General features: G+C 39.3%; 1 protein-coding gene across 12 annotated transcripts in view; it reads right to left on the reverse strand.

Annotated features, from left to right (window-relative positions):
- Positions 1 to 27,888, reverse strand: part of SOX5 (SRY-box transcription factor 5) — a 1,162,090-nt gene that overhangs the window by 934,295 nt on the left and 199,907 nt on the right. For 10 of the 12 annotated variants that reach the window (XR_008711737.1, XR_008711736.1, XR_008711735.1 and 7 more), the window contains exon 3: positions 16,037 to 16,113. The exons of the other annotated variants lie outside the window; for them this stretch is intronic. The gene's annotated coding sequence lies outside the window, so the exon portion shown is untranslated. The remainder of the gene's footprint in view (positions 1 to 16,036; positions 16,114 to 27,888) is intronic. 12 annotated transcript variants of the gene reach the window in all.

A 27,888-nucleotide genomic window follows, 5' to 3' on the forward strand; every position in this document is an offset into this window, starting at 1 on the left:
GAGGGATGGTACGGGGAGGGAGGAGGGAAGAGGGTTCAGGATGGGGAACACGTGTACACCTGTGGCAGATGCATGTTGATGTATGGCAAAACTAATACAATATTGTAAAGTTAAAAAATTAAATTAAATTAAATTTTAAAAAATCAATTATAAACTGTAAAGATGTTCTGAGAAAACATTTAGGATACCCAAGCTTAGGATATCCAAAGTAAGTGAATTATTCTATACAAGCATATAACAGACAGAATGATCATATCTGGAACATCAGAAAATACACTCCTCAGCAAATGTCATTTTAGCTGATCTGAAAAATACGAGTCAGAAGTGAAGAGCTTCATAAACAGATAGAAAAAGGAAACTCAATGACCCAAAGATGAGAAGGGAGAGCACCATGGGTATGAAAATGAAGGATGGCCATTCTGTTAAGAGTGCAGAAAGTAAGGAAGAGAAGGATAGAATAGATCATATAGAGCCTTGCAGGCCAGTGTAAAATTGTGGTCTTTATCCTAAGCACAATAGAAAGCCATTGATAGGGCTGCACAAGGGAAGACTTACAACTGTATTTACATTTTTAATCTCTTTGCAGGTACTGAGTACCGACTAGAACACAAGGTGGCAAGAATGGTGAAGGAAGATTCTCAACTGGGAGGTTACTGCAGAACCAAGAAAGATGGCATCTTGGCCCAGGATGGATGGTGGTGGACATATTAATAAAAAGAAGCTGATGAATGAACAATTAGGCATAAAATTAACCTAGGATATCCAAAGTAAGAGGGAGGGTGACTCTTGGTGTCTGGCTAACACAACAAGATGTGGATGGTGTCATTTGTTAAGATGAGGAGCATCAGTGAAGAATCAAGTTTGGGTGGATGAAGAAGAGTTCAGTCTTGCCTTAGAAGGTCTAAAGGACACAGAGGATTTTTTTTTTCATGATTGATATCATGAAAACAAAGGTCTAATCAAAAACTCATAAATCAAACTCAGGGTGAGAGAGGAGAATCTCTGACTTTGTCTTATTGTTTGCTTGTGAGTATGTGTGCTTAGTCACTCAGTTGTGTTCGACTCTCTGCAACACCATAGACTGTAGCCCACCAGGCTCCTCTGCCCATGGGGTTTTTCAGGCAAGAATCCTGAAGTGGGTTGCCATTTCCTCCTCCAGTGGATCTTCCCACCCCAGGTATTGAACCTGCGTCTCCTGGAGCTCCTGCATTGCAGGCAGATTCTTTACTGCTGGGCCATTGAGGAAAAGTATTGTTTGCTTACTTTTATTAACTTTAAAAATAAAAACTAATAACTCTATGTCTGTTATTTTAATTTGGTTTTTAAGCTTAAAATTTTTAAAAGCTTCATTCATGTAATGAAGTTACAGGACTTTTAAGCTGGAAAAGACCATATATTAATAAACGGTATCAGTCAAAAAACATGGTCCCTCAAAGCTTGCAATGTACTCAGTGAGTGAATGATAATGTTAGAAAGCAGCCAGAAGTCTAGTGAGAACCAGAGAAGCTTTCTTCCTCTGACAGGGACAGTGTGGCTCCTAGCCTGGCTGACAGCCCCCATCACCAGGCCGGTGGGAGTTGGGAGCAGGGGAAGAATCTTATACACACACACGCTTGTCCCCCACTCCTGAGCTTTTCCAGTCAACCTGAAGTGACCCAAGGGTCTGTACTTTTAAATGCCTTCCAAGTGACTTGATGATTGACCAGATTCAGTTTGGCAACCCACTCCAGTGTTCTTGCCTGGAGAATCCCAGGGACGGGGGAGCCTGGTGGGCTGCCGTCTATGGGGTCACACAGTCGGACACGACTGAAGTGACTTAGCAGCAGTACCCCATAAATATACCAGGTATCCCATACCAGCTCTCCTTGGGGCTTCTCAGGTGGCGCTAGTGATAAAGAACTCACCTGCCAATGCAGGAGACACAAGAGACACCAGTGCAATCTCTGAGTCATGAAGATCCCCTGGAGGAGGGCATGGCAACTCACTCCATTGTTCTTGTGGGGAAAATCCCATGAACAGAGGAACCGGACGGGCTATAGTTCATGGGGTCACAAAGAGTAGGACATGAATGAAGCAGCTTAGCACACGTACATACACCAGCTTTCCTTAGGCCATTTTATAAGATTTAAAAAAAACAAATGGATATTTATAAGATATTTAAAAAAACATTTATAAGATATTTAAAAAACAAATTGCTTTTTTCCCCTAAGTAAATGCTTCCAGTTTAGTAAGGCAACTAAAAGTGTTCATTATGAAAAGTATTCGTCACTGGAGTGAACTCCAAGATTTTAAATTCATTTTGAGGTACATGTGAATGATAAGAGGCTTCTTCATTTCTGTGGAAAAATAAATTAGTTCCAGTACAAAAAATGATCCAATATAAATATCTCCCTTTTATAAAATAATAATCCCTTGGCTGTATTAAGACTCTTCTAGAAGCTTAAAATAGTTCAATACTCCTAAGAGTAAATGTCTAATTTTGGTATTTTACTTTAAGTGTTTGAGTTTTTTTTTCTTTTAATAAAGATACAGTAGGGCCAAATCAGGTCCAATTTATTCTTTGAGGATTATAAAACACTCAAAAGTATAAAAAAGGGATATTCTATAGGCAAGAATGAACATTCATGAATACCAGATTTTATAAACAATACAAATGATAGTATTTGGAAAACTGAGCAAAATTCAACAGCGACAACCAGTATAACAGAAAACAATCCCTTAGGTATTGATAATCATCCTAGACTTTGGTGAAAGGAGTCATAAAAATCAAAGTTAAGTGAAGCAATTACACAGGACTTGGAGGATCGCGTGAAAAGGGCGTGGGGATAGTAGGTAGGGACTGGCACATCTGGCTTTAGTAGAGAGATGAATATGGTGAGCTATTTTCGTCTGACTGACCATTATGCCCAGAAACATGCAAATGCTTTCCTGGTTTCTTTCTCTTCAGATTCCATAGTACCTTTGTTTCTCACTGTTCCTCCTCCTCCCTCTCTCTCTCCTTCTCTCTTGGTGGCCATTAACTATACTGACAGTTTGACAGGCTGAAATAAGGAAATAAAACACTTAAACATTGTTTCCTGATGTATGCATTCATCTCTCCTGCCAAACACAGATATTGAGGAGATACTTCACTCCTCCTGTCAGCTTACTAAATTACACCCCAGCTTGCAGGTCTCTCAATCTCAGTGAAGCTCCCTTCCTTCCAGAAGAATATGCAAGAGCTTCCGTCTTTTCGCCGAAATCCTTTCCTTTATCATTTTTAATAGTGAATTTTCCTAAGCTATGGGTTGGATCTCTGTAAGGGGCTGATTATCTTCCTACTTTTTAAAAGCTGGCAGGGTTCAGTTTTATTTTTTAGAGCGCTTTCACTTAAGCAAGGGCAAATGGATCCTGAACCTGGTTAAAGGTTTCTTTCTCAGAACCAACCAAGAGTTTCAACTTTTTAAAACTAGGTACTCATTAACCTAACACTGATTTAACACTAATTCTCTTGCCAGGTCCAGTGATAGAAAGAAGGCTGATCAGGCTTCTGACATCCCCAAAACATGCCCGACCACAAATAATAGAAGCTTCTGCCATTATTATTTGTATGGGGCAACTAGATTTTTCTGTTCAGCAAACTTTGAAAACCTTACAAATTAATAATTAACTTCTTCCAGAGGTGGCTGTTGTAGATTAAATTTTGAGAGAATAGTAACTAAGAGGGAGGCATTAAAGGAGAGAAAAAGATTTTCAATTGGTTATTTACCTCTTTTTCATCACCATTAACATGAAGAAGAAATTTCAAGGTGAAATATTCAAGAATTTGAAACAAAAAGAATAATAGAAGTTAACCTCTAAGACTTTTTATTTGCTTCATTCTTTTAACTGCATTTATCCAGTACCTACTCTATGCAGTGCTCAAGTATATATTCTCTGAAAGATGCTGAGGACAATCCCACATCTCCTGTCTGGTTCCTAAGATACTTGCAGTCTAGAAGAGATGCCACACTTGTAAGTAAGTAGAACACAGGTGGAAACTATTTCCAAGTAGAGCTAGAAATAAAATGTGATGGAAATCAAAGAACGAAGAAAGCAGCCCTGCCCCCACCACCCACACTGAGAAATTCACAATACAGTCTCCCTAAAAGATCAAAAAATTTCCTCTACAAGACTTACATATTTTACTGTAATTCCTTGTGTTTTTGTTGCTGTTGTCGTTATGTATGTTGTCTGTTAGGCCATAAAATCTGTGAGGCCTTGTGTTTTGTCTAGTCTGTTCATGAATGTATTTTCAAGAACCCAGTAGGCTACAAGTAATGTGTTCCCAATGAATATCTGTTGAATGGGTAAGTGGGTCATCCTGTGATAATAAATAGTGAGTGAATCTGAATCTTCTAAGGAAGATTTTCTGAATTTCTGATTGATATTAATTCCCTATCTTATTGAAGATCACCAATAAGACAGAAGACTTGTGTAAAGTTGCTGGACACTCCAATGATCATAGATACCATATATAATTAGCACAATTGCCAAAACAACTATGACCAAATGACAATTTTTGTAGAGCTGACAGGCTTCCTTTTACTTACAAGGCCCCTCTTTTGCAATATGACCACCTTCAGTGATTACAGGATTAATCACAGAGGTGAGTAAATCTCTCTGCAGTGTTTCTTTCTCCTCTTTGCTTCATATTTTTCCCAAGAAATAATACTTTCAAAAATAGCCTTGCACCATCTTCCAAGAATTGTAATCCAGTTATTGCTAGTATAAATTATCCATAGAAGTGAAAGGTTACTATAGTAAAGATTATAAAAATGTAAAGATAAGTTACTCAGAAAATCCACTTGCAGAATAGCTTCACCAGATGAGATTAAATTATTTTACAATAAACTATTTGGTATCCAAATCATTTTGCTTTATCAAAAGTTACCTGAAATATTAGCTACTATTCATTAAGCATTTATTTATAAGCAAAACACACGGTGCTACATGAATATTTCTTCACTAAAGCCCCACAATTACCTTATAAAAGAGAAATTTTATCCCCACATCACAGATAAAGAAATTGAGGCACTGAAAGATTACTCTGAAAGTTGAGGAATCCAAGTCCACCCTGCTCTGAAACTCCAACAAATCATTTATATTCTTTGCTCAGCACTCGTTATATAATGCAGTGATTGTGTTTATTTTGGCTTAAAATTCACAAATATTTCACAAGAAAATTCTTCTCAGTAGTGGTCATAACTTAGCACTTTCGAGTTAGTATCACATGCAAAATTCAAACTTAGTTACCTGGCTTGAAAAAATATACAAATTATAGCATTTGCTATCTCATGATAAAGTCTTAAACGTCTGATTCAAAAATGCCATTGTGATTATAAGGTGGCAAATTATGCATGAGGCTGGTGGGGGCGAAGCTCTGAGAACTGGGTCTTGCACGGGTTTCATGGGTAAGTTAGGACATATGCAATAGGATTTTTTGACTAATTTCTCCTACGTGCCTCTTGTCTTGTCTTCTCCCACTGTTTTCTCAAGTGTCTTGGCAACATATTAATATACTACCCTTTAAAATGCTAGAAAGAGTACTTTGGGGAAAATTACTCTTCTTGTTCTTCCTTACCAATACATCTGGGGTGAGATATGAATAATTCTGATCCCCAAAATTGCACTCTTTCTATTATAATATATTGCCTTCCAGTAATTTCTTCTGGTTTTAAGAGTCAAAAGAAATTCCGTTTTTGCCATACTCCAAAACCCTTTTCTAAATTTAATTCATATATTTGATCAAGGGATTAAAAAAAGGCTAAAATTTTTGTCCTCAATCTCTAAAACACCAAAATGATTCTATGCATATCCTACCCTTGACCAAAAAAGACATCTGAAAGACATTGAAACAGAAGGACCATCTCTTTTTACCACACTTACATCTTTCCTCAATTTCATTTTAAAAATATTTACTCATAATAACACTAGATCTTTATAACATATAATATGAAAAACAAAAGTAGGAGAGTGAAAAATAGAGAGAACTAGTAGAATTGCAAGGACAAGAAAAAGAAGGAAGAGAAAAAAGAGAAGAAAGAGGATGTTAAAAAAATAAGAGGAGAAAGACAGATTCTTTTTGTTTTGTCCACATCTTTTGGTAAAGTTAGAGCTTTGCTTTAAAATAAAATAGTTTCTTTCAATGCTCAATGACATTTTATTTCTAGGTAACTTCCTTCTGAAATAGGTTAATTACAGAGGCAATTAGTCTAGCACACACAGGATGTCACTATTCCCTTATATAAATAGAATTGGCACGCATGTTTCAGGCAGAGAAAAATATCTGTAAAGACCAGATTTCAAAATGTAATAGAATTTTGTGCTATTTTGCCAGTTTGGGTTAAATTTTCCTATTGTCATCATCCTTATTTACTGAACAGCCTTTATGTTTTATTATCATCATAGAAGCTCTCTATGTAAGTAGGAACGTCTACTCAAATCATAAAGAAAAAAATCCAAAATGAAACAGTATTATGACATAAAGTAACTGAACAGGAATAAGTAAGGTCTTATTAGCAAGGCAAATATAGATAGGAACGAGGGAGCTGGAACTGAAAAAGCTAATTCTATATTAGTTTAAACAAATGTTCTAACCTATGCAGTCTCCTAGGTTTTTTGTACAATGACTTTATTTTACATATTCGACTTTGGAAATTAGTAACTAGCGTCCTTCTGACAACCAAAGGCATAGTACAAGAGCTTTGCTAAAAGCTGAATATATGTAGCACTGGGTATCATGATCCAGTCCAGGGACACACATGGAATTCACAGGAAAAGTTGTTAAATCATTAATAATGGCATCCATTTTAGCCCGAAACTCCTAACTACTGATTATTGCTTGCCTATTTATCAAAACCAAAATGATAAAGTGCTCTTCAAAAGAATAAATTGCCATATCTAGTACTAAATACATATTCATAGAGGGCACTTTGTCCTTCTTGATGGTGGCTACCCAGGATGACAAAACTGCAAGACACTGATGACATGCTAACATCTATGGTTCATTAGCTCCCCGTTTACGGCAGTAACAGTGAAAGCAAGGTCTTTGGGGCAGATCCTCATATTAATCAATACATTCCTCTCTCTTCTATGACCATAAAGTATTATCCTTGGTTTGAGCAGCTGTCTCAAATAAGGTTTGCTATGGGTCACAACAGTGTCTGAGAGAGATACATAGTGACCATGAGTACAAGGGAAAACACTCAAATTTTATTTCCTAATAATGATGGTCACCTTGCATTCGTCTCATGCACAAAGCACTGCATACTGCCTACAAATAAACCTAGGAGAGTATGTGCTTCAGCCATGGGGTTACTCCACCTGGGTTTAAAAATTGGCGCCACCTCTTACAAGCTGTTGAGTCATAGTAAGTTACTCAATTTCTCTCAATTCCCTCAGCTGAAAAATGAGTATGCGAGTACCTACTTCACGAGGTACTTAGGAAGCTTAAATTAGATACTACATGCAAAGATCAAGAACAAAATCTGGCAAAACGAAAAGTCCTCAGTAAATGATAGTTATTATAACATTCTGTAACTTATAAAAAGTGATGGCGTTTTTCTGATTTTTACATCTGTGTGTGCATATTTAAATCAGAAAAGTTTGCATTTAAATTTAAGCTCCTGTAAGAAAATGCAGACTTTTCATTGGTGGTGAAAGTCTACAGGATAAGTTAACTGAGGTTTATAAAGCCTTCTATCAGCAATAGCATCATCCCCTAGGCTTGTCTGTACAGCAGTCTCTTTGGGGTTTCAATCTGGCTTACCTGAGTATACAGCAGCAGCACGGCAGACACAGGCTTTCCTCTCCAATGAGTCCAAGACTACCCCTGATGACGTAGGGATGGGCAGGGGATGAAGTGATCTCCCTTCCAGAAGGTGAACGGTGGCACCAAGAACTTCTTACAAGAACTTTTTTTGGTAAAAGATCATTGGCTTTACTGCTTCTATCTGACCTTTCTGCCCTATTTCCCCAGGGAGTTTGCTAGTGGGTGGGTAAGGGTAAGTCAGCTTTGCAGCTAAGCCAGCTAGGCAAATAAGTTGTTTTGACTATAGTGCCTACAAATATAGAGATACGTGCATACGTATATTCTTTCCATGCATGCACCAGGATAGCTCCAGAAAGTATGATAATTCAAAGTATATTACAGAGATTAGAGAGAAACATATTAGAACGTTTCCTTCTCTGTAACAACTAAATAAATCATGTTTGTTATTACAAGTCACACACACCCACATATACACAGTGGTTTCAAGTCTCAAAATCTTTCACTTGGGGATTGCCTGATGAGACTGAGTCCTTTTGGGCAGGAGAGGAACCTCTAGGTTTTAAAATTACTGCTCTTGTATCAATATTTTCAGCTACTGTAACAGGCTGATTTGGACTGACTTTATGGGTAACCAGATCAATCGTGTAGACATTAATACCTATGAGGGCATGTAGAAAGGGAATCAGCCAAAACAGCCTATGAAATGGACTAGAAAATCACTATCAGAATGGACATTATCAACACAATAGAATTCTTCACAGCCCAGTTCTTCTTTACACAAACGAGGGCATAGAACAATTCAAATCAGCTCTGATGCCAGGACTGTGTGATCAGGTAGCATTAATAACCAGGAGTAGCAGAAAATTGCCATGAATCTGGCTGGTCAGTTATATGAGTGTTACTCTTTCCTTCTAACTCAGCATTTAGATGACTTTGGTATTTAGCAATTAGTCGGACCTAATATGACCAATTATTCTGAGACATTTTTCAAATTCTTTAGGATCTCAGAAAATCACAGCAAGTTATCAAGGTGAAAAAACAAGGGCTATTAATATAACAGCATTATACACATAATAAAATGTCCTGCTCCACCAGTAAAACCAGATGATTTGCAAAACTCCATTCCTCACATAAATGCAAAAAATGTAATTAAATACTATTAATTCTATTGTGCCAAGTCACTTCAGTCATGTCCAACTTTGTACAACCCTATGCACTGTAGCCAGCCAGGCTCCTCTGTCCATGGGATTCTCCAGGCAAGAATACTAGAGTGGGTTGCCATGCCCTCCTCCAGGAGATCTTCCCGACCCAGGGATCAAATTGATGTCTCTTATGTCTCCTGCATTGGCAGGCAGGTTCTTTACCACTTAGTACCACCACATCATATAAATATATTATTACAAAAGTATATACATGCAAATAGTTTCTATTCTATTCTTACCTTTGTCTTTACCTAATACTATCTAAATATTGAAAAATTTACCTGTGAAATGATGTCTACCTAAATTTTCTGAGTTAGTTTTACTAATTCTGTTCTGCTATTTGCTCTACTTTTTCCCCTTCTCTCTCTCACTTGTTTCTTGATTTTACTGGGCAAAAATTAGTTATAATTTAGCCTCTTTTTTTTTTTGCTACATACGGTTTCACTTTCCCCTCTCACTCCTTCTTTTTTCTGCCATCACTCCTGGAAGATAGCCATAAGCCACGCTGGAGAAATGCCAGGGTGTCCTGATCTTGCACAGTTTGAGTGCCTCCGTGTATATCTCAGCAAGGCTTACCCAAGTCACCACTTACAATATTGAGTAGAAAGTGCAGGTTGGAATAGTCAGCATTTATAAGTCAGCTGGTTACATGATACAAAAATATATAGCCAACTTCAGAATTTATAGCAATAACATTTATGTATCGTGTTACTCCTAGAACAATCCAATTTATAAAGTGCCTATTGTGTATACATAAGGAACAATCATAAATCATTTACATTAAACAGTGTCAACTAGCAAAACATGACTTTCCCCCTAAATTCTGCACACTCAGATTAATGAGGTTTTTGAAAGGAAGCACACTAAAAAAAAAAGAAAGAAAGAAAGAAAGAAAAAAAAAACCCAACCAACTCTGATTCATCTTAGGCAGATAACATATCCATATAAAGGAGCAGGTGTCTGTAGTATGATTTAGAACACCTATGGAACATCTCTGGAAAATATTAACCTTCTCTGAAGTAGAGAGCCATCTATGAACTGAGCTAGAAACGTGGCAAGAAACCAAGTCTGTCATCAACCTCAAGCTTTCTTTTATTTCCTTCTCAGTAAAGAATGGAATTACAACAAATAAACAGAGAACACTTCAGGCCCTATTTGACCAGTTGTCTTACATGTTTTCATCTACAGGCATTTTGAGAAAACTTGAGACAGAGCATGTAGATTACCTGCTTTGTCTCTTTCACTCCTAGTTGGAGAAAAATTCCTATCAGTGATGAAAGCAATCAAGAGTCCCAAAGTGAAAAGCAAATATGTATGCAGATTTTTCTCCCTCTGTTCACTCCCTAGCTTATCCCCTTCAGACAAGCAGTCTACAGATATCTATACTTTAGGGTCTTGAATTAAACCCCATTCCTTCTCTCTAAAAAGCCCTTCAAATAAATAATATGGAATGTTTTGACTGTTCACATCTGTAAAAGTATTTAATCTTACCTGAAACTTTATACCTACACAACTGAATTGGACATTATATAAGAAAAACACAATTTGAATTTCTCTTGCAGAAATTTGCTTCTCTATCTTCCGTCTTTTGAAAGGATTACAGGAGTTATATTTTCTTCCTGCCTTAACTCACAACCTTAAAAATAACCATTGATTTGTTTTAGCCAAAATGGAAGAGTAACACTTTTATTAAATGTAAAAATGTTAATTCCTTTAGAAAAAAAATTTCATTTCTCCAAATCTATTAATGACTAATTTCCCTATAATTAAAATGAAAACTGAATCTGAAAAACAGAGACAAATGTATAGCCAGAAAATCTATAAACTAGTTTTCACTGAATGAACTACCTGCTGTTTCCTGTTCACAGATAATTGACACTGTGTAGATAGGTTATAATCTAGAAAGCAAAGCAAAACAAAAACCATACAGAGAGAGAGAGAGAGTGGTAACTGATCTACAAGCTTCTGAATTGAAATAAGAACTGATGGTAAACTGAGGTTTCCAGGATAAGGGTTTTAAAAATAACATGCTAATCTGGAAAGGCAGATACACTATGGCCTTTGTAGAAAGATTCTGAAAACTGGGCACCCTCCCAAACAGCTGTATTTCACTAGTATTAATTGGTAGGGGAAAATATAATGCATTTCTTCACGACTGAGAGTATTAAACTTAACAAGGAGCAGTGACAACTCACTTCAGTCATAAGCAGATTTCAGTTAAAAAGCTTATCCATTCATGAGGAAGGGTGTTCAAACTTCAGAGGGTTTTGCTTGTGTAAAGAGACAAAAGGGAAGACAGAGAACTTTTCTTCAGTTAACATGTTTATTCTCTAAAATTATCTGGTGATCTCGGAATTCTTTCCTATTTTTGATTCACTTGAGAAGAAAAACTCCTGTGCTCAGTGAAGCAATTTTAAAATCCCAGGCTAACCCCTTCTTCTTGTCAATACACTGAGAAAACTATGTAAAAATAAAGCATAATTATGTCTCCCATCTGGGTGGCTGCCACTGTAGTTCTCTGCATTCTAACAAGTTGTTTTCTTCCCAATATTAATGAAAAGTAGACAATGATTATGTAAGCATTTTTAAAGGACTAGTGTGTCCTATGATTGACCTACCTATATTTTCCACCAGTTCTCTCTAGATTTTTCTAATAAAATAAATTTTAAGGAAATAACTGACACTTGACCAAGATGTTCTAAAAAATATGACTAGAAAGAAAAGAAATCGGAAACTGAAAAGGATTTGGGGTCAATTATCAAAAAAAATTTCCTTTACAAATTACTTTCATAGACCTGGTTAACATTTTTCAACTGAACTGACTGTACTGAAAGGATTTAGGAAACATATAAACAAAGACGCCTAAAACAATAAAAATTGTTGATTCAACATTGAAAATGTTCTTTTTTCTCTAATGGAAACCTAACACTGCCAGTAGGAAGTTCTTAACTTGAGTAAACGACTTTTCCTCTTCTCCTTATACAAAATAAGAGCTAAAGAAATAGCTTCAGGCTGATCTACTACATTCCCACTTTAGCTAATAAGAAAATATAACCTCTTTTCCATTTTTAACTTGAAAACATCATTTAAACGATTAGCTAAGGATGAGAAATGCTGGGCTGGAAGAAGCACAAGATGGAATCAAGATTGCTGGGAGAAATATCAATAACCTCAGATATGCAGATGACACCACACTTATGGCAGAAAGTGAAGAGGAACTAAAAACCCGCTTGATGAAAGTGAAAGAGGAGAGTGAAAAAGTTGGCTTAAAGCTCAACATTCAGAAAATGAAGATCATGGCATCTGGTCCCATCACTTCATGGGAAATAGATGGGGAAACAGTGGAAACAGTGTCAGACTTTATTTTTGAGGGCTCCAAAATCACTGCAGATGGTGACTGCAGCCATGAAATTAAAAGACGCTAACTCCTTGGAAGGAAAGTTATGACCAACCTAGATAGCATATTCAAAAGCAGCGACATTACTTTGCCGACAAAGGTCCGTCTAGTCAAGGCTATGGTTTTTCCTGTGGTCATGTATGGATGTGAGAGTTGGACTGTGAAGAAAGCTGAGCACTGAAGAATTGATGCTTTTGAACTGTGGTGTTGGAGAAGACTCTTGAGAGACCCTTGGACTGCAAGGAGATCCAACCAGTCCATTCTAAAGGAGATCAGTCCTGGGTGTTCTTTGGAAGGAATGATGCTAAAGCTGAAACTCCAGTACTTTGGCCACCTCATGTGAAGAGTTGACTCATTGGAAAAGACTGATGCTGGGAGGGGTTGGGGGCAGGAGGAGAAGGGGACGACAGAGGATGAGATGGCTGGATGGCATCACCGACTCAATGGACATGAGGTTGGGTGAACTCCAGTTGGTGATGGACAGGGAGGCCTGGCGTGCTGCAATTCATGGGGTTGCAAAGAGTCAGACACAACTGAGTGACTGAACTGAACTGAGTATACACAAAATTAAATTTTGTTCCTTTATTCAGGAAATGCCAGAAACAACAAATTTTCCTATACGGCTATGGATATCAATGTTGGGTTTTGGGGGGTACTTTGGTTCTAAACGGAGAAGGCAATGACACCCCACTCCAGTACTCTTGCCTGGCAAATCCCATGGACGGAGGGCCTGGTGGGCTGTAGTCCATGGGGTCACTAAGAGGCGGACATGACTGAGCGACTTCACTTTGGTTCTAAAAGGTATTTATTCAATGTCACTTTCAGAATATCTTAACCTGGAGTCTATATATTGCTATTAAATCTATAGGTTTTGGGAATTATATGTAAAATTTCATGTAATTATATGAATTATATGTAAAATATACACACCATTGTGATTTCTCCTACAGCCAATCATTCTTTTCGACTACCTAGCATCCATGCACCCTCTTTCTGTGAACAGGACCCCATTTTCCTCTGTAATTCAACCTTAATGGCTAATTCATGGAAAATGATGAAGCTGACTCTATCTCCTCCTCCAAGAGAGATGATGATGTTGTTTAGAGGCTAAGTCGTTTCTGACTCTGTAACCCCATGGACTGTAACCCAGCAGGCTCCTCTGTCCATGGGATTCTCCCAACAAGAATACTGGAGTGGTTGTCATTTCCTTCTCCAGGGGATCTTCCCAATCCAGGGATCAGATTGGGAAGATCCCCATTTGCAAGCAGATTCTTTACTCCTGAGCCACCAGGGAAGCCCAACAGAGATGCACAGGATTACTGTGTGATCTAACCAACGCGAATTAGTACAAACAGATTTTGATAGGTCTTCTGGGAAAAAGTCTCTCTTTTTCCTGTTTGATCTGAAGCCTGAGAGGATGTTATAGCTGCAGCTATGCTGCTGCCACCATCCTGCTACCAAATGAAGCCAGAGGCTGGGGCTGCACTAGTGGGAGCTCAGATAGAGAAAAAATGAGTCTTGTTTACAGTATTTTAATCCAGAAGTTAGTTCTGTGCCTATATTTTCTTTCATTTCTTTAGGAAATACAATAATTGATTTTTTAACTATGAAAGTATGATAACATATTTATAAATAGATTTTCTATACTTGAATAAATAACACACACACATGCACATTCATACCATCTTACTCCACATATTAGCATAGCTGATTTCTTCAACTTAAATGTTACTGGCCTTTTCTGACCTTTTCAACCTAAGGTAAATTCCCTGCTCTGTCTTCTTCATTCTGTTCATCCTACCTGTCATATACCTATTGTCATATACCTAACTATTGTCATATACCATATACGTGCCATATACTAGTTCTAATTTTGGTACACAGGAATTCGGTCAGTTTTCCAGTCCTTTTTCAGTCAAAGTTAGCACAGTGCAAGATTACTTCTCAGGAGATAGAGACAGGGAGAGGGAAAAAAAGAGAGACAGAGAGAGACAGACAGACAGAGACACACAGACAGTGAGGGAACAAGGGGAACAAGATTTTAAAAACCGAAGGTTCAAGTAGAGAGCCATGTAGTAAGTTTCATCAATGAGGGAACAAATCAAAATTCTGATTACACACATACAAGAAAATACATTTAAGCAAATATCTATAGCATAGATCAGGAGGAAAAGATTTTCATGCATTTTGATCTTCATTTCAACCAAACTTAGCTGACATAACTATGGAGCCCCTCAAAGTAACTGCTGGGGTTTAGCAGCACTTACCACTTCCTTTGAACTGGCTCTATAAATGCCAAGAGTGAGTATTTTAGATTAAATGAATAGATTAATAAACATCTTTGGAATATCCATTATTAAGGTTGATTTATGTTCTCTTGCCAGCAGTAATTCAAGGAAATGCCACGCTATTCAAAAAATACTGCACGTCATTCTCACTACTTTGCCAATGTTATGACACCATGCAAGTGTGACAATATCTATATTCTTTCACCAAACTAAGTATACACAAAAGCTGATAGATATTAAACCACTTAAAGTTTGCATGGGCATCAGCACAGGAACCACTCATATTTATAACTCTGATAAATGGCCTTTCATTTATAAATTTATAGTGTATCCATAATTTCTTTAGGGAACCAAGAGGTTCATTCAAAAAATTGCCACAACATTTATCTATCTAAAGATGATAGATATGGTTTATGAAATTAAATGCTTTTAAAAATTAAAATGATATTGCTAAGAAAAAGGACATGTTCTTTCCTGGTTTGCTTACATTTTTAGATGATCACAAATGCACTCTCAGCAGTTACAATATTTAATCTAAATAGAATATTAATATATTTATTAAATATGCCCAAATATATTGTTGTTAGGGTTGTGAGGCATCAATATGAACTACTGGGCATCAAGTTCGCTTAAATTTATTATTTTATTTTCTAATGCCATTCCTCTGCAGTAACCTTATGAAATATATAAAGTATCATTAGAATATAATATTTCTTATTTAGATTTAGTACTAATTACTAATTACTGTATTTAGTTTTTCAGGACTACTCCCAGCAAACTTCATGGCTTATTGTAAGCATAGACTACTAAAACTATAACAAATAAAATTACTTTAAAAAAATGTATATTTGCCAAACATCAATGTTAACTAATAAGGAGTCCTATTTTTAATCCCAATATACACTTTGTTCAATTGGAGAAATCAATGAAGGAGAAGATGAAAGATAACAATTAGCACTAAAGTAACCAATAGAAAAACAGAGTAGTCAAGGTTCTAAGTGCAAAAAGGCAATGTACCTCGTTACTACTCGTGATTCATTTGTCATCATTTACTACCATGAGTAGGTAACACACACAAATCTCAGTGCTTTGGTTTTTTCTAGAGTCATTTGCTTCTTTTTAATCTATCCTATTATTATAGAATCTACCAAAGAGTGAACCTTAATTATTTGATTTGGCTACGTGAACAATAATCTCCAAATTGCAACTTTCTTTAGCATTAGCCCATCCACTCCAAAAAAAGTTTCAAATGCTTGCAAAATTTCTATGCGACATATTTCTTACATACTGAGTGCTCTGTATTCTGCTTTAAAAACAGATAATAATCAAAATAAGAAAAAACAAGCAGTTTACCTACCCCTGTGGACCGCTAGCTCCTTGTTGGCAGGAACATCCTTATCATCATCTTTGGGTCACAGGTGGCCAGCACAGCACCTGAGATACAATGCATACCCGTAAATGTGTTTGAATGAATTTAATGATACAGTGGTGACTAGAATCCACTTGGATGGTATGAATTCAATAAAGCAACCAATCTATCTACCTAACCTTTTCCTCTATATCCTATATTATTAAAATGTCAATATATGAGAACATTATGAGTATATGAGCAGTATATATTATTAAAGTAGCAGTATGAATGAGCATTCATACTTCATATATATACATATATATGTATGTACGTATGAATGTATATATCCATGAGAGCTGGACTATAAAGAAGGCTGAGTGCCAAAGAATTGATGCTTTTGAACTGTGGTGCTGGAGAAGATTCTTGAGAGTCCCATGGACTGCAAATAGATCAACCCAGTCAATCCCAAAGGAAATCAGTCCTGAATACTCACTGGAAGGACTGATACTGAAGCTGAAGTTCCAATACTTTAGCCACCTGATGTGAAGAGCTGACTCACTGGAAAAGACTCTGAGATTGGGAAAGATTGAGGACAGAAGGAGAAGAGGGTATCAGAGGACGAGATGATTGAATGGACATAAACTTGGGCAAACTCCGGGAGATGGTGAGGAACACAGAAGCCTGACATGCTCTGAGTCCATGGGGTCACAAAGAGTTGGACACAACTTGGTGACTGAACAACAACATATATTCTTACGGCTTCCAGGGTGCCTCAGTGGTTAAAGAATCTGCCTGCCAGCTAGGCAGAAGCAGGAGACTCAGGTTAGATCCCTTGGTCAGGAAGATCCCCTGGAGGAGGAAATGGCAACCCAGGCCAATATTCTAGCCTGTAAAATCCTATGGACAGAGAAGCCTGATGAGCTATGGTCCATGGGGCTACAAAGAGTCAGACATGATGGAGTGACTGAAAAAGTGAAAGTGAAAGTGAAAGTGAAAGTCGCTCAGCCCTGTCTGACTTGTTGCAACCCCATGGACTGTAGCCTGCCCTGCTCCTCTGTGCATGGAATTTTCCAGGCAAGAATAGTGGAGCGGGTAAGCTGTTCCCTTCTCCAGGGGATCTTCCCAACCCAGGAATCAAACCCAGGTCTCCTGCATTACAGGCAGATCCTTTACTGTTTGAGCCACCAGGGAAATTATGCATGCATATATTCATATACGTTTGAATGATAACTTTATCCTGAAAACTCAGTTCTCAAAAATAATTGCTTCTAAATGCTTTGTTGTTGTTGTTTAGTTGCTAAGTCTCAGCCAACTCTTTTTGACCCCACAGACTATAGCTTGCCAGTCTCCTCTGTTCTGGGATCTCCCAGGCAAAAATACTGGAGTGTCTTGCCATTTCCTCCTCCAGGGGATTCTCAACCCAGGGATTGAACCGGAGTCTCCTGTGACTCCTGCATTGGCAGGTGGATTTTTTACCATGAGTCACCAGGGAAGCTCCTTCTAAATGCTTATTCCATTACATATTCTTATTGTCTCTGGTTTCGGTCGAGGCCATACAACCCAGTGTTTGAGATCATGTACATCAGACTTATGCTGACACATGTTCCAACAACACAAGAGAAGACTCTACACATGGACATCACCAGATGGTCAACACTGAAATCAGATTGATTATATTCTTTCCAGCCAAAGATGGAAAAGCTCTATACAGTCAGCAAAAACAAGACCAGGAGCTGACTGTGGCTCGGATCATGAACTCCTTATTGCCAAATTCAGACCTAAATTGAAGAAAGTAGGGAAAACCACTAGACCATTCAATTATGACCTAAATCAAATCCCTAACGATTATACAGTGGAAGTGAGAAATAGACTTAAGGGACTAGATCTGATAGACAGAGTGCCAAGAACTATGGATGGAGGTTTGTGACATTGTACAGGAGACAGGGACTAAGACCATCCCCAAGAAAAAGAAATGCAAAAAAGCAAAATAGCTGTCTAAGGAGGCCTTACAAATAGCTGTGAAAAGAAGAGAAGCGAAAAGCAAAGGAGAAAAGGAAAGATATACCCATTTGAATGCAGATGCTAGTTCAAAGAATAGCAAGGAGAGATAAGAAAGCCTTCCTCAGTGATCAGTGCAAAGAAATAGAGGAAAACAATAGAATGGGAAAGACTAGAGATCTCTTCAAGAAAATCAGAGATACCAAGGGAACATTTCATGCAAAGATGGGCTCAATAAAGGACAGAATGGTATGGACTTAATGGAGGCAGAAGATAGTAAGAAGAGGTGGCAAGAATACACAGAAGAACTATACAAAAAAAGATCTTCATGACCCAAAAAATCATGATGGTGTGATCCCTCACCTCGAGTCAGATGCCCTGGAATGTGAAGTCAAGTGGGCCTTAGGAAGCACCACTACAAACAAAGCTAGTGGAGGTGATGGAATTCCAGTTGAGCTATTTCAAATCCTAAAAGATGATGCTGTGAAAGTGCTGTGCTCAATATGCCAGCAAATTTGGAAAACTCAGCAGTGGCCACAGGACTGGAAAAGGTCAGTTTTCATTCCAATCCCTAAGAAAGGCAATGCCAAAGAATGCTCAAACTACCGCACAATTGCACTCATCTCATATGCTAGTAAAGTAATGCTCAAAATTCTCCCAGCCAGGCTTCAGCAGTATGTGAACTGTGAACTTCCAGATGTTCAAGATGGATTTAGAAAAGGCAGAGAAGCCCGAGATCAAATTGCCAACATCCACTGGATCATTGAAAAAGCAAGAGAGTTCCAGAAAAACGTCTACTTCTGCTTTATTGAGTATGCCAAAGCCTTTGACTGTGTGGATCACAATAAACTGGAAGATTCTGAAAGAGATGGGAATACCAGACCACCTGACCTGCCTCTTGAGAAATCTGTATGCAGGTCAGGAAGCAACAGTTAGAACTGGACATGGAACAACAGACTGGTTCCAAAGAGGAAAAGGAGTACGTCAAGGTTGTATATTGTCACCCTGTTTATTTAACTTATATGCAGAGTACATCATGAGAAACGCTGGGCTGGAAGAAACACAAGATGGAATCAAGATTGCTAGGAGAAATATCAATAACCTCAGATATACAGATGACACCACCCTTATGGAAGAAAGTGAAGAAGAACTAAAGAGCCCTTTGATGAAAATGAAAGAGGAGAGTGAAAAAGTTGGCTTAAAGCTCAACATTCTGAAAACTAAGATCATGGCATCCCATCCCATCACTTCATGACAAATAGATGGAGAAATAGTGGGAACAGTGTCAGACTTTATTTTGGGGGGCTCCAAAATCACTGCAGATGGTAATTGCAGCCATGAAATTAAAAGACGCTTACCCCTTGGGAGAAAAATTATGACCAACCAAAACAAAAAGCAGAGACGTTATTTTGCCAACAAAGGTGCATCTAGTCAAGGCTATGGTTTTTCCAGTGGTCATGTATGGATGTGAGAGTTGGATTATAAAGAAAGCTGACCATGGAAGAATCAATAAACTATGGTGTTGGAGAAGACTCTTGAGAGTCCCTTGGACTGCAAGGAGATCCAACCAATCAATCCTAAAGGAAACCATTCCTGAATATTCATTGGAAGGACTGATGTTGAAGCTGAGACTCCAATACTATGGCCACCTGATGCGAAGAGCTGACTCATGTGAAGAGACCCTGATACTAGGAAAGACTGAATGTGAGAGGAGAGGGGAGGAAAGAGGTTGAGATGGTTGAATGGCATCACTGACTCAATGGACATCAGTTTGAGTAAACTCTGGAAGTTGGTGATGGACAGGGAGGCCTGGTGTGCTGCAGTCCATGGCGTCACAAAGAGTTGGACAGGACTGAGTGACTGAACTGCAATGACACCTGTTCAAATCTTGTTTCCACCATTGACTGTTTACAAGGTTTTAGATAAGGCACTAATCTTTCTAAATACCAGTTTGCCTTTAAAACAAAGACGTTAGTGACTTTTTAATGAGATTCAAAGAATCAAAAGAAACAATGCATACACACTGCCTGACACAGAGTGAGCCCTCAAGAAGTAACTATAAAGTACCTTTTGTATTCTTTCCTCCTCCCCACCACCCCGACCCACCCCAGCCCTTATGAACAGCTAACTTCACCCACAGAGAGGGCCTTTGCCTTTGGCTATTAGGGAAGTGATCTCTAGGGCCTGAAAATGTCATGTAGGACAGGAATGTCTTTGTTTGCCTGAGGGATTTAGCCATGGGGCCTCTCAGGTGGCGCTAGTGGTAAAGAACCTGCCTGCCAATGCAGGAGACCCAAGAGACACAGGTTTGATTTCTGAGTTGGGAAGATGCCCTGGAAGAAGAAATGACAACCCACTCTAGTATTCTTACCTGGAAAATTCCATGCACAGAGAAGCCTGGCGAGCTTTAGTCCATGGGGTCGCGAAGAGTGAGACACAACTGAGCGACTAAGCACAAAATAGTCTAATAGTGTGATTCTATGATGGGAGTCGTGGGTCATGTGGTATCAATTTTGCCTCCAAAACTACTTGGACACTGAAGGTATTAGCCCAGCACTGATGTCCATGGACTATCAGCCCCACGAGAGGTATGTGATCAAATCCCAGTAAAAACTCTGGACACCAAAGGCTCAATGAGTTTCTGTACTTGGCAATGCTCCATGCATACTGTCACATGTCAATGCTGTGAGAGTAATACATCCTGCCTCCAGAGGGCAGGACAACGAAAGCTCTGTGGTTGGGTCTCCTAGCCTCAGATTCAGCATTTATATACTGCTTTTCCTTGGCTGTATCTTTTCCCTGTAATAAGCTGTAACCATGACTATAACAGCTTTCACTGAGTTCTGTGAGTACTTCCAGAGAGTTTTCAAACCTGAGTGTGGTTTTGGAAAATCCTCAAACGTGCATTTGGTGTCAAAAATGAGGGTGGTCCTGTGTGGAGGACTCCTTGGAACTCTGTAGCTGACTAAATGTACGGTTGGTTAAACTCTCACATTTTCCTTCTTTAGATCTAGAAAGCCCCAAAGCTTTGAAAGATATCTTATTTTATTACTCAAGTAAACTTAACAAAACCCCCATTTAACAGTGAAAATCACTTTAAATTGATGGAGTTTATGTATAGATTGTATGTTGGTTTATTTTTCCATGTATAAACAATAAAATCCTACTCCAGTAATAGACAGAGAAATATTCTGTTTGTTTTAGTTACATAAACAGCAATACTATTTAGAAATAAATGAGTCCCATACCAGTAAAATTTCTAAAGATCAGTAATAGTAGCTCTGTTAAGTTCAGATATTAGAAAGTTAAGAGGTACACTGGTTTTTAAACAAAATATTAATTAAATCACATGTTCCTTTTGCATCTCCTAAACACAGTACTCAAGAGGCTATTTATAACCTTTTTGTTTTTCAAATATCAGTTTGGTAGGCAGAATTTTTAAATGGTCCCCAAATTCCCCTCAACTTGTGAACACATTTCTTGGCACAATATCCAGAATTGTGAATATGATGGGTTTTATTACCATGAACAGGTTGTATTATATAACACAGTTGACTGTAAAACAGGGAGATTATCTGCATGGGTCTAACCTAGTCACATAAATCTTTTAAATCTTGGTCTAGAGGGACTTCCCTGGTAGCCCAGTGGTTACAAATCCACCTTCCAGTGCAGGGGACATGGGTTTGATTCCTTTTCAGGGAATGAGGATCCCACATACTATGGGGCAACGAAGCCCATGCATACCACAACTAGAGAAGACCGCTTGCTGCAACTAGAGAGTCCTGCGTTTCTGCCGCAGGAACTGTGGATTCTGTATGTATTCTATTGACTGCTCTTCAGTCGTTTACTCTGAAAACAGTATCAGTTATGTGCTAGGTTTTGTTAACCATATAAATCCCAGTTATCATTACCAATACTGAAAAATCATAGACACACTCTGAATAAGAAACCCAAAAAAAGGTACTATGTCATATGCTACAGACTGAATATTTGTGTCCTTCCCAAAATTCATATGGTGAAATCTAATATTCAATGTAACAGTATTAGGAAGTAGGGCTTCGGAGAGGTGCTGAGTTCATGAGAGTAGAACCGTCATGTATGGGGTTAGTAATCTTATGGAAGATACCCCGAAGAGCTCCCCATCTGTCTCCTTCCACCAGATGAGGGCACAGTGAAAAGGAAACACTTAGGAAGCAGGCTCTCACCAGAAACTATCTGTGCTGGCGCCATAATCATGGGCTTCCCAACTTCCAAAGTGTGAGAAATAAATTTCTGTTGTGTTAAGCCACCCAGTTTATGATATTTTTGTTATAGCACCCCATATGGACTAAGACAAAAATGTAGACATTGTCTTTTCAATAGATCATTTGGAAAACTCAACTCTCTATCTCCTATATGGAAGGTGTTGAGAAGGTAACTCTTAAATATGCTGTGAATTATCTCCAAATTTTCTTGGGCCATTTTAAGGGTAGGAGTAGGCAGTGACTGTACCTTCTTGAGGCTTATGTGGGAAACCAACATATGTTCAGTGCAGAAGACACAGAATCTCTAAGTATCTGAAGTGAGATTGGGGGTCACTTAAAAAGACTCTCAGAGTCTTCGTAAAACATGCTACTACAATTGCTCCCTGTCTCACTCCCTTTTTATTCATTTACTATAACGCTGACACATTATTTTTCATAAAACACAAATCTTATGTTGTACCTTTACTGAAAATGAACAATTTCAATTGTCTTCAGGATAAAGGTATTATTTCACGAATACATTAAATATTTTAGGGTTTCTCTGGTGGCTCAGACAGTAAAGAATCTGCCCGCAATGCAGGAGACCTAGGTTCAATTCCTGGGTTGGGAAGATCCCTTAGAGGAGGGTATGGCTACCCACTCCAGTATTCTTGCCTGGAAAATCCCATGGACAGCCTGGCAGGCTACAGTCCATGGGGTTGCAAAGAGTTGGACATGACTGAGCATCTGAGCACTCACTCAGAGATTATGAATGGTTAGGTCCTCTTGGGAGAAGCTCACAGTAGACCTAATCCCTTCTGTGTAGCAGAATCTACAGAATATATACCCCATGAAGGGAGAGTGTTCTAAATTGAGAGCAGGAACCAGGCTTGGAAGTGAGGACTAACCTGTGCTACCCACGTATCTTAGGTCTGCTGTGTGATAACAACTCCTTTCTCTCGAACCCTCTACCTCAGTTATGAGCTCCTGGGCACTCACCCCAGAGGTGACCCTCCAGGATGCAACCTGGGAGATCAGATACTAGTTAGAATATAGGGGCTGTTAATCAGCTTACTTGGAGAAGGCAATGGCACCCTACTCCAGTACTCTTGCCTGGAAAATCCCATGGGCAGAGGAGCCTGGTGGGCTGCAATCCGTGGGGTTGCAAAGAGTCGGACACGACTGAGTGACTTCACTTTCATTTTTCACTTTCATGCATTGGAGAAGGAAATGACAACCCACTTCAGCGTTCTTGCCTGGAGAATCCTAGGGACAGGGGAGTCTGGTGGCTGCCGTCTATGGGGTCGCACAGAGTCGGACACGACTGAAGTGACTTAGCAGCAATCAGCTTACTTAGTGAGACCACAATCTTGAATGAGAAAATTTGAAAGTGAAAAGCAGCTTCAAGATTTTCAAAACATTTCCAGTGAAAATGTAAAAGCAAAATGTAGATGCTAAGGAAAGAGAGACAGTATGGGAACTCTCGTGCATCTAGAGAGGGAGAGAAGAGACATCATGAGCAAGGAGAGAGATAGAGCTCAGAGGGGGCCCAGGCTCTCCTGTATCATGGTATCTAACCTATAAGGAGGTGGGGCTGGAGAATATCAGCTGGACAAAAGGCACCCAAGGGTCTATGGGCTGTCGGTCCTCTTTCACGGACATTACTTGCTGGGGAGGGGAAAGGAGTGGACACAAGCCTCTCAGGAAATCCCTCTTGTAAGTCTTACAGCCATCGAACCTGGTGAGGAAGAAATGGAAAAACAGAGGCTGCAGGAGCAAGGAGCCTCAAAATGTCTGTGCTGTGGTCCATCTTCCCCAGTCCCAACACACACACAGGCACACGCACAACACAGAGGAGGAAGGGGAAAGGAAGAGGAACCTCAAGTTGAAGGCCACGGGAGGCCCGCAGCAGCTGCTGCAGCTCATATCCAGGTGGGGCTAATTGCATCAGCAAGGACAGAGGCCCACAATGGCCGAGGGAAGATGCCAAGAAGGATACAGGGGACAATGCCAGGGCCAGCATGCATACATGTGACCATGCGATGCTCCACACTCCCGTACCAGCTGCAATGATACACAAATTCCCCAAGGATTTGTTGTTGGTTTTTTTTTTAGTGGGGCTGGAGTGGGGTGGCAGCGGAAGGCACAGATGTGAGCAGTCATGCTTCTTGGGGTCATGTTAGTACAGGGTTTCCATCTGAGAGGACTGTGGCCTTATATTTTATATCCATGGTGCCCCTCTCACCCTACCCCGCTCCTGGGCCTGGACAGGGAAACAAAGACACAAATTAACAAACAGATGATTTGATAGTAAAGACACTGAGTTATTTTATGCTATTTCAAGTTGGCTTTTTATTACCTTTCAATCTGCACAGTAGGGTTGGGACTCAGGAGCAAGAATACATTATGAGAACAGCTCCATTTTCTTTGTATATTAGAGTAGAAATGATAAATTTTGACCCAATTAGATGTGTCCCAAAATTATTACAATATCATATCATATCATTTTCCTATTTGTGTGTCAGTTGCTTAGTCACGTCCGACTCTTTGCTACCCCATGTACTGTAGATCTCTCGGCTCCTCTGTCCATGGAAATCTTTAGGCAAGAACACTGGAGTGGGTTGCCATTCCCTTCTCCAGGGGATTTTTCCCAACCCAGGGATCCAACTGGGGTCTCCTGCATTGCAGGTAGATTCTCTACTATCTGAGCCACCAGGGAAGCCCATTTCCTTATTTAAATTACTCAAATTGCCATAAAAATCTTTTTTTTCTTTATACCTTCTCGAAGCAAATCCACTTATTCACATACTGTTGAAAGTTACATGTTAGCTCACTCAACAAACAAAGCAACCAAGAACATCCCTTTTTTAAGGATTGGTAAGAAAGATGACCACTTAAACTCCCCTGCCAGCCCCAAGCATCTTTCCTAGTATCCTCTTGAGAACTCTGCCAAAAAGACACATGATCTAAAATCTTAAATTGCTATAAATCTGAAATATTAGGGTAATTTCCATCATTTAAACCCTTAAAATATGTTTTCTTTGTGGTTCCTTCTACAAATTTCAAGAACCCTCACATGTTCCATTTAATAACTCCATACTACTACTACTACTACTAAGTCACTTCAGTCGTGTCTGACTCTGTGCGATCCCATAGAAGCCCATCTCTGGGATTCTCCAGGCAAGAACACTAGAGTGGGTTGCCATTTCCTTCTCCAATGCATGAAAGGGAAAAGTGAAAGTGAAGTCACTCAGTCGGGTCCAACTCTTAGCGACCCCATGGACGGACCCATAAGGAGCCTACCAGGCTCCTCCGCCCATGGGATTTTCCAGGCAAGAGTACTGGGTGGGGTGCCATTGCCTGCTCTGAATAACTCCATAGGTACATGCATACTAAGTCACTTCAGTCGTGTTTGACTCTTTGTGGACTGTAGATCGCCAGGCTCCTCTGTCCATGGGATTCTTCAGGCAAGAATACTGGAGTGGGTTGCCATATCCTACTCCAGGGGATCTTTTGGACCCAGGGATCAAACTCAAGTCTCCTGCAGCTCCTGAACTGCAGGTGGACTCTTTACCGCTGAGCCACTGGGAAGCCCAACTCCATAGCACTTGGTAGCAGCACTGTGCTGTCACTGGCACTGCACTGGCAACTACAGTTAGAATCTGGAGGCTTTACCTCCATCTCTATCTGCTAGCTGCGTGTTCTGGATCTTTTGGGATACTTTATTCATCACATTAAAGTGTGGCCTACACAATTCCCAGAGTTCCACCCTTCTCTAATATTTCCACCACAGGTAGATGCGAAGTTCTCATGCTATCTTATTAACCTTTCTAATTCATGAATGTAATCACAAACAATGTTAACTGATTTGCCAATCATGGTAGGAGATTGATAGTTCTCCTACCGTGATAGGATTATTCTCCTATCATAGATTGATAGGAGAGTTCACCTTAGGAGAACTGATAGTATGAGGAGCAAGAAACAAGAACTTACAAGAAGACTTGGATGATTCATAGTACTCATAATCAAACACTGATCATTTGTAGTAGTTCCTATGAACAGACAATATACAGCCTTGAGGTACTCTCTTCCCAATCTGGAACCAGTCTGTTGTTCCATGTCCAGTTCTAACTGTTGCTTCTTGACCTGCATACAGATTTCTCAGGAAGCAGGTCAGGTGGTCTGGTATTCCCATCTCTTTCAGAATTTTCCACAGTTTGTTGTGTTCCACACAGTCTAATGCTTTGGCATAATCAATAAAGCAGAAATAGATGTTTTTCTGGAACTCTCTCTCTTTTTCAATGATCCAGCGGATGTTGGCAATTTGATCTCTGCTTCCTCTGCCTTTTCTAAATCTAGCTTAAACATCTGGAAGTTCATGGTTCACATACTGTTGAAGCCTGGCTTGAAGAATTTTGAGTATTATTTTACTAGCATATGAGGTGAGTGCAACTGTGTGATAGTTTAAACATTCTTTGGCATTGCCTTTCTTAGGGATTGGAATGAAAATTGACCTTTTCCAGTCCTGTGGCCACTGCTGAGTTTTCCAGATTTGCTGGCATATTGAGTGCAGCACTTTCACCACATCATCTTTTAGGGTTTGAAATAGCTCAATTGGAATTCTATCACCTCCACTAGCTTTGTTCATAGTGATGCTTCCTAAGGCCCACTTGACTTCGCATTCCAGGATGTCCGGCTCTAGATGAGTGATCACACCATCGTGATTATCTGGATCATGAAGATCTTTTTTGTATAGTTCTGTGTACTGAGCGACTGAACTGAAAAAAAAGACACTGTGCTAAGTGCTTTACATGTTATTGTTATTATTTACTCACTATGTCATGTTTGACTCTTTACCATCCCATGGACAGCAGCACACCAGGTTTCCTTGTCCTTCACTACTTTTACTCTTCAACATATATCTGTAAATTCAGTTCAGTTCAGTCGCTCAGTGGTGTCCGACTCTTTGTGACCCCATGAATCACAGCACGCCAGGCCTCCCTGTCCATCACCAACTCCTGGAGTTCACCCAGACTCATGTCCATCGAGTCAGTGATGCCATCCAAACATCTCATCCTCTGTCTGACCCTTCTCCTCCTGCCCTCAATCATTCCCAGCATTAGGGACTTCTCCAATGATTCAGCTCTTTGCATCTGGTAGCCAAAGTATTGGAGCTTCAGCTTCAGCATCAGTCCTTTCAATGACTATCCGGGGTTGATTTCCTTTAGGACTGACTAGTTTGATCTCCTTGCAGTCCAAGGGACTCTCAAGAATCCTCCCCAGCACCATGGTTCAAAAGCATCAATTCTTTGATGCTCAGCCTTCTTTATGGTCCGGCTCTCACATCTGTACATGACTACTGGAAAAACCATAGCTTTGACTATATGAACCTTTGTTGGCAAAGTGATATCTCTACTTTTTAATACTGTGTCTAGGTTTGTCATAGTGTTCCTTCCAAGGAGCAAGTGTCCTTTAATTTATTACATGTCATATCTGGCTTAATTCTTACAACAGCTCTATGGGAGGGGTACTTTTATTATACGCATTTTACAGGTGATAAAATTGGCACAGGAGATTCAGAAATATGCTCAAAGTCACAAAGCTAGAAAGTCTCTAGTTAACTATGAAAATCCTACT

Source organism: Bubalus kerabau, chromosome 1, assembly GCF_029407905.1.
Source record: "Bubalus kerabau isolate K-KA32 ecotype Philippines breed swamp buffalo chromosome 1, PCC_UOA_SB_1v2, whole genome shotgun sequence".
In the NCBI taxonomy this organism is placed as follows: Eukaryota; Metazoa; Chordata; class Mammalia; order Artiodactyla; family Bovidae; genus Bubalus; species Bubalus kerabau.